This window comes from Hevea brasiliensis, chromosome 6, assembly GCF_030052815.1.
Source record: "Hevea brasiliensis isolate MT/VB/25A 57/8 chromosome 6, ASM3005281v1, whole genome shotgun sequence".
Lineage (NCBI taxonomy): Eukaryota > Viridiplantae > Streptophyta > Magnoliopsida > Malpighiales > Euphorbiaceae > Hevea > Hevea brasiliensis.
In genome coordinates, this window is record NC_079498.1 from 93,692,487 (window position 1) to 93,700,598 (window position 8,112).

General features: G+C 34.1%; 1 non-coding gene across 1 annotated transcript; it reads left to right on the top strand.

Moving 5' to 3' along the window:
• Positions 1 to 767: 767 nt before the first annotated feature.
• Positions 768 to 874, top strand: LOC131181238 (small nucleolar RNA R71). The gene has a single exon (XR_009149864.1). It is a non-coding gene; the product is annotated as a small nucleolar RNA R71 (small nucleolar RNA).
• Positions 875 to 8,112: the final 7,238 nt, after the last annotated feature.

The window sequence follows — 8,112 nt, forward strand, 5'->3', positions numbered from 1 at the left end:
AGTTTACCAGCAGCCTTACTTAAATAATTTGCTTGCTAACAATTTGGTTTTCTAGCATCTTATTGTGGGTAGTAAGTTAGTCCATTCTGGAAGTCAACTATTTAATCAATTCATTCTGTTATTGTTAAGCTACTAGGAAACCTTCCATCATGGATTCCATGGTCATCTTCAGTTCAGGTTGCTGAGGTTGAGGAGGCGACGGTGGCTGTGTAAAGTTTTGGCCTCTGTTCTGAAATCCAGGGGGTGTTGGTGGTTTGTACCCCTGTTGCTTGTTTATTGGCTAATTCTATTAGTTTGACCATGAGAAATTTGGATGGTTCCTCCATCCAGGGTTTTAAGTATTTGAATATGAATTGTTGGGCTGCCTCTGGTTGAAGTTTCCTCCATTATTCACATAGTTCGTTTGTTCTGTGGGATGTTCATTGAAACTATTATATTCTGAACTCATGTATCCTCCTCCATAGCTATCCTCATGTTGACTATTTGTACCAACTATGTTAGCTTGCATTCTATCGAGTCTCTTTGTGAGCTAATCAAATTGAGCATTTATCATGCTTAGGGGGTCCACTTCCAGAACCCCTGCTGTTCTCCTTGCATTTTCTCTTTCATTTGACCACTCATAATTATGATATGCGACCCTCTCTAGAAGTTCCAGTGCTTGTGTTACTGTTTTCTCCATCAGGTCACCTTCTGCAGTCGAATCTACTGTGCTCCTCGTAGAGGGTAGTAACCCATTATAGAAATTTTGCACTAGTAGCCAATCCTCTATGCCATAGTGTGGACATTCCCTTTGCAGGTCCTTATATCTTTCTCATGTGTCATAGAGTGATTCACCTTGCTTTTGTTTGAAGGTGTTGAGCTCAAGCCTCAGTCTTGCAGTCTTTGCAGGTGGGAAATGCCTTGCTAGAAAAGCTTGTGAGAGGTTTTTCCAAGTGGTGAATGTTCCAGCTGGTTGAGAAAGTAACCACTTCTTTGCTCTGTCTCGAAGGGAGAATGGGAATGCTCTGAGTCTTATGACTTGATCAGACACTCCATTCATCTTGAAGGTGTCACAAAGGGCAAGAAAGCACTAGAGCTGATAGTGTGGATCTTCTGCTAGTGAACCTCCAAACTGGGTTTGTTGAATCATTTGAAGCCATGCCGGTTTTAACTCAAAGTTGTTGGCTTCCACTGTGGGTTTGGTGACACTAGGCTGAAATCCTTGGACAAATGGAGCTCCGTAGTCTCTCAAGAGTATTGGCCTGTCATTATTATTGGCCATGGTTGGAATTTTGAGATCTTCTTGATTGTGCTCTTGATGTTTCCTTTCCCTGCTGATGGCTCTCAGAGTTCTATCTATTTCCGGATCACAGTCCAAGATTTTTTCTTCTGGCTTTGTTCTGGTCATATACTAGGTCAGGCACCTGAGAGAAAAGAAAAGAAATAAAACAAATCAAATAAAATCAAATAATAAATATAATTGCCTAAATCAGCTAAATTGCCTATCGCTCGATATTACTAAAGCCAAACTCCCCGGCAACGGTGCCAAAAACTTATTTGCTGGTTTTACAACCTTGCAAGTGCACGGATCGCTAATAAGTAATAAAGTGATGAGTAAAGTATCGTTCCCACGAGGAATTTGATTAGTAAGTATCAATCTACACAGTAATTTTGACTATTTAGGCTATCAAATACTGAGGGAATGAAGGTTGTTTATTTTAAACATTAGAATGATAAACTTAAAACAAAATGATCTATTTTGAAATAATTCCGGAATTAAGATTTTACACTTGAGTCTTACTATGGATGTTAACTTATTTATTTACTAGATTGAGAATCGTTCCCTTGATGCAAATTAGTCCTAAGGTATCCTAAGTCCTCTTTCAAGGCACCTAGGGTATATTTTAATTAACTTAAACCTGACTTTCATAGCGACCAAATTAAGTATAATCCCTTAAGGTCTTTGACAAATTTTGAAATTCCACAAAGGTAATTAGCCTATGTCTAGGTCAGAATTCGTAAGTTCAAAATCTTGATTTTCTAATATTAATCTTCACCTTTCGGTCCTTCAATTAATATCTATAATCAATATTAAGTGGGTACCAACACATAGCATGCATTAAGATCACAAGAATTTAAATCAAGGAATAAATCTCAAATCCAATAAATAAAACTTAATGTTTATCCATAATAATGATTTCAAGCATTACTCTCCCAATTCCAGAATATGAAAACTACTCACTCATGGTGAGTTCAGCAAACTTTATGATAAAAAGGTAAAGATAATAAAAAGAAATCATCTAGAGGAAATAAAACAATAAAAATCCATTTAAAGAAATGGAATGAAAGAGTCAAAGAGAGTTTGCAGCTTTGATCTTATGGAACTTTGGCTGGAAAACTCCTCTTGATACTAATATTCTTCTCCTCAAAGTGTCTGGAGAGAGTGCAAAAGCAAGTACGCTTTGAAACTCCTAAAGAGTATTGTAAAAGGATTGATCTCCCCCTCTCTTGATGTTTTCTGCTTCTATTTATAATAGTTGTTCTAGGGTTAGGTCATTTTGAGTCCAAAAAGCCTTAGGAGTCTGATTTGAATGAGTAAACAATAGCGGGAATTCGGGTTAGAAAACTGGCTGCCGCATGGTATATGGCCTGTGTGTCACTACATTGCCTCGGGCCGTGTAACTTACTAGAGTGGAATGGCGGAGTCTTGCATTAGCACAGAGACTTACACGGGTCCCTACAGATTACACGGGCCTGGTTACATAACCCGTGTACTTTTGTTCCTCCATTGGCTCTCTGGCTTTCGTTTGGCAGAAAGTTACACGGGTCTGTGGCTTTGTTTACACGACCCGTGTACTTTGTATCAGCAGTAATTCTTAGTCTTTTGACCTCTCCAAGCTTCCCTTTGCATTCTTATGCTTTGGGGCTTCACTCAAACACCTGAAATGATGCAGAAAACATGGAATTAGGAGCTTGACAATAGAATTTACAAAAACTAATGAAATCAACTACTATGCATGAAATTACTTACCTAAATGCTATGAGATAGTACACAAATGTGCTTAAAAACATCTATACAATTCAAGTGTATCAGTATCTACTTCCAAACCCCTTCAATTATTGCATTTGGATTTGTTTGGTCCTACTAGAGTAGCTAGCTTAGGTGGTGCATATTATACCTTTGTGATTGTTGATGACTACTCTAGGTACACTTGGGTTGCATTCCTTGCTTATAACGATGAATGTTTTGATATTTTTGAAAGATTTTCCAAGAAGGTTCAAAATGAAAAAGGATTTCAAATTTCTTCTATTAGGAGTGATCATGGTAGATAATTTCAAAATGAAATATTTGAAAATTTTTGTTACTTATTAAGGATTTCTCACAAATTTTCTTCTCCTAGGACTCCCCAACAAAATGGTATTCTTGAAAGAAAAAATAGAACTCTTTTAGATATGAGGAGGACTATGTTAAATGAATATAACTTGCCTACTTATTTTTCGGCAGAAGCTATTAAATGGCTTGTTATATTTTAAATAGAGTTTTGATTAGACCTGTTTTGAAGAAAACCCCTTATGAGCTATGAAATGACAAGAAACCTAAAGTAGGTTATTTTAGAGTTTTTAGTTGTGGATGCTTCATTTTAAATACCAAGAATAATTTAGATAAATTTGGCTCCAAAACCGATGAAGGTATCTTCTTGGAGTACTTTACATCTAGCAAAGCATATAGAATTTTCAATAAGAGAACCTTAGTTGTTGAGGAGTCAATGCATGTTGTATTTAATGAAGCTAAGCCCTTTTACCCTAGAAAGGATGTTTCTTATGATAATGATGTTATAGGTAACCTTGATGAGTTAACCATTAGAGATCCTGAATAAGTGGAAGTCAAGATCAACTCAAGGAAAATCCCTTGACGGATTCGAGAGATGATGAAGTTGAGATTCAAGAGCAACAAGGTCAATTATTTCCATATTAAGAAGGATTGGACATTCAAGAAGGATCATCCCAAGAACCAAATCATTGATGATACATCAAAAGGGGTAACAACTAGATTCTCTCTTAGAAATGTTTGTAATAATCTTACAAATAGAGCCTAAAAGCATAGATGAGGCCATTAATGATGAAGGTTGGGTACATGCTATGCAAGAGGAACTCAACTAATTTGAAAGGAATAATGTTTGGACCTTAGTTCCTAGGCCTAAGAACTATCCATCCATAAGCACCAAATGGGCATTTAGAAATAAGTTAAATAATGATGGAAATATAACTAGGAATAAGGCTAGGCTAGTAGCCAAAGGCTATAACCAAGAGGAGGGTATTGACTATGACGAAACCCTTGCCCCCATAGCTAGATTAGAAGCCATTAGAATTTCACTTGCATATGCATCATACATAAATTTTAAACCTTTTGAAATGGATGTTAAAAGTCCTTTTTTAAACGATTTTATTGATCAGGAGGTATATGTTGAGCAACCTCCCAATTTTAAAAAACATAATTTTTCAAATCATGTTTTTAAGTTAACTAAAGCCTTATATGGTTTGAAACTAGCTCCTAGAGCTTAGTATAAAAGGCTTAGTAACTTTTTTTTTTTGTAAAATGGTTTTTCAAAAGGAAAAGTTGATACAACACTTTTTGTTAAAAATTATGAAAATGACATCCTTATAGTGCAAATATATGTTAATGATATTATATTTGGTGCTACTAATGAGTATTTGTGTGAAGAGTTTGCTAATACCATGAAGAGTGAGTTTTAGATGAGCATGATGAGAGAACTCAAGTTCTTCCTTGGGCTTCAAATCAAGCAAGCTAAGGATGACATCTTCATCAACCAAGCCAAGTTCACCAAAGAATTGATCAAGAGGTTTGGGATAGAGAGTAATAAGCTACGTAGAACTCTAATGAGTACAAACACCAAACTTGACAAGGATGAATGTGACATCCTCATTTTAGGTAATTCTGCACATTCGACTATTTCGGTGACTAACATCTGTTTTGATAGCCAGGATGTCTGGAACCACACATAAACTAGAGTGAGGAGTCATAAATTGATTGAATAAAGATTAAGTAAAATTAAAGGAAAATAAAAGAAGCAAAGTGCAAATCAGTTAAATGAGCAGGAGGTCCCGGCGATGGGTAACCTTATTGGGAAGTAACTGAAAGTTCAGCTGCCACCCTAAACTCATGGAGAACCGTATGAGACATTTATTTAGGACTTAATTGGAGGATTAATGGAAATGAAAATATCAAGAAAAGGAAAGGAAAGCAATGCTAATCGGTAAAGACGAAGTATAACCCAATGAAGGGCATTTTGGTCATTTCACTTAAAGAGTTGATTTTTTACCAAAATGTCACATAAACTAAATGGATATTAATTAAAATGGAAAAGAGCATAAATATATATATGTATAAATAAAAAAAAAGGAAAATGGATGGATAATTACAAATTTAATTACAATTTAAATATATTTAATTTAACTAGCCTAATAAGACAAATAACTTAAATTACTAATAAAATAACATAAAAATCTCATAAAAAAGAAAACGAAATAGATTTTCTCTTTCTCTTTCAAAGCTTGCTTTCCACCTTCCCTCACCCATTTCTCCATTGAAGCTTGCTTCAAGCTTCCAACCCATCCAAACCCATCTTTCCTTCCATGAAAATTCTTGGAAATTGAAAGAAAAACTTGCGTCAAGGCTTGAAGTCAAAGAATTAACAAGAAATTCAAGAAATTTGGAACGAAGGGAAGGGGAAAATTTTGGTTGACAGCTTGAAGAAGAAGATCAAAGTGTTTTGGACAAATTGAAGGTTGATTGAAGCTAAGGAACAAGGTTAGTGCTATCAATTCCCTTGGATTTTGAAGTTGTACCAAATTGATTTAGGATTTGCTAAATTTAAGAATTTTAATTGTTGCATTCTAACTGATGTAATTATGCCTAAATTAAGTTAATTTGGCACCCAATTATTGATATGAATTGATGAGATGACCAAATTATTGAATGGGTGTGATATTGTGCGCTGAGGCAAATTCTGGACCGTTGAGTCCAGTAAGTTTGAATGGCTATAAGTAGAGTTACATAGCTCCAATTGGTGTGAGGCCAATTGAAAATGAAACTTAAGACATAATGCTAGAAATGTCATGAAGGAAGCTTGCTCAGAAACTGACCACAAATTGCCTTAAATTAGGCTTCAATCCAAAATTGATGTTCTGGACTTTGTAGAAATAACTATATAAACAATGTTTAGTAATTTGAGCATAACTCACTCTAGAAAACCCCAATTGACCTGATTCTTAAATCCATAGAATTCTGAGACATAGGAGAATATTTTTCATGAAGATCAGGAAACCTAGTTTTGAGCCTAACTCAACCAAATTGCTAGGCAAACTTAGTCCATTAAACTTGCCCTGGACTAACCTGTACCTGAAAATCCTGAACTTTAGGGTATCCAACTAGTTGTGGCAAAAATGCTATAACTTGAGCTACAAAAATATCTAATGATCCCATAGTATATCTAATGAATTACCGTACTTAACCTACCGATAACCCATTAAATATACTACAAGGGATTTTAAAATAATTTTCTTACTTTTTGAAGGTGGCGAGCACTTTTGGTAGGAATTAAAAACTTTTACTTGAAGTTTAAAGACTAGTTAAAATTTTTGTATATTTTTATTTTTACGCAAATTTTGGAAAATTTTCGGTAGAGTACCGTCTATATTTGGGAAAAACAATTGTTCAAACACCTATAAAAACACTTCCAATAATTTATTTCATCAAAATCAACCACTTCCACAACACAAATCAGCATCATTTCTCTCAACTCCATAATTCAAAACAATTCTCAATTCAATTATCTTCAAAAATAGTATTAAATAACTTCATTCATATTTCACTAAAGAAAAATTAATTTACATTCATTACAAAACTCAAAAATAAGTTTGAACATTTCAATAATTTGCATTTTAATTACATATCCAAAATAATATTACAAAAGTTCTTGTACAACTCTCAAATAATTTACACACATATATTTACATGCATAATCTAAATCTAAGATACAAGGGTATACCTATAATATACCCGAGGCTAGTCACAAGCAGTCTTTAAGGTGCAGCTGCAGAAATCTCACTCAACTGCTCTATCTCTACTCTCACCTGCGACAGCATACAAAGCTATCACTGAGTGGTGAACTCAGTGGTGCACAACTATAATTTAAAATGTAATACAATATACATTGACAATAATTATACCAAAAATTTTGGAATCTCAAAACTTAACCAATTTCCAAATGTCAAAATTTTCATTGCCAATAATAATAGTCACTTGTTAAAATAACCTTGATCAAAATTTTAATTTGTCAAATCACAACTGAACAATAAAAATAATTCCTGCAATTATGGAAATAAACAATTATTTTAATAAAATTATTTGTGCACAATCTCATTTAAAATCACAATTTTTTTATCAATAAAAACCCATTCTTTATCTCACTAACTATGCAAGACTAATCCGAAAGGGCCATCTTCGTGTGATTCTAACTCCCTATGGTCGGGGAGGTCGAATTGGGATTCTAGCTCCCTATGGTGGGGGAGGTCGAATCATCATGCACAGTACACAATACAATAATAAAACTTCCGACGGATCAATAACAAAAACTTAGATCTAACCTCTTATAAGAGGAGAATCTAAGCCTGTGCACATACCATGGTATTCAAAACAAAAAAAAGCTAACTCCATTGTCTCATCAACAAATGATATAGAGACGGGTAATAACCTAGTCAAGCATCTATAGTGAGATATAAAACCATATCATGCATTTCTTTGTCCTTTTTGTGAGCATAAATTATAACACAATATTAATTCAAGATCAATTCAAACATTCCATAATTTTTTTTATGCTCATCACAATCCAAAACAAAATTTTGTATTTTATTCATGCAAATTGCTTGTCACAATTCAAAACATAATTTTTCCAGTCCAAAACAATATTTAATAATTGTTAAAATAATAGTTCACAAAACTAAGCTCATGCTTGCCATACCAATTTCAATAATCATTGAAATAAATCTCATAATTGATAAACATAGTGCATAAGGAAAAATAAAATCATTTAATTACGTAAAATATTCAAA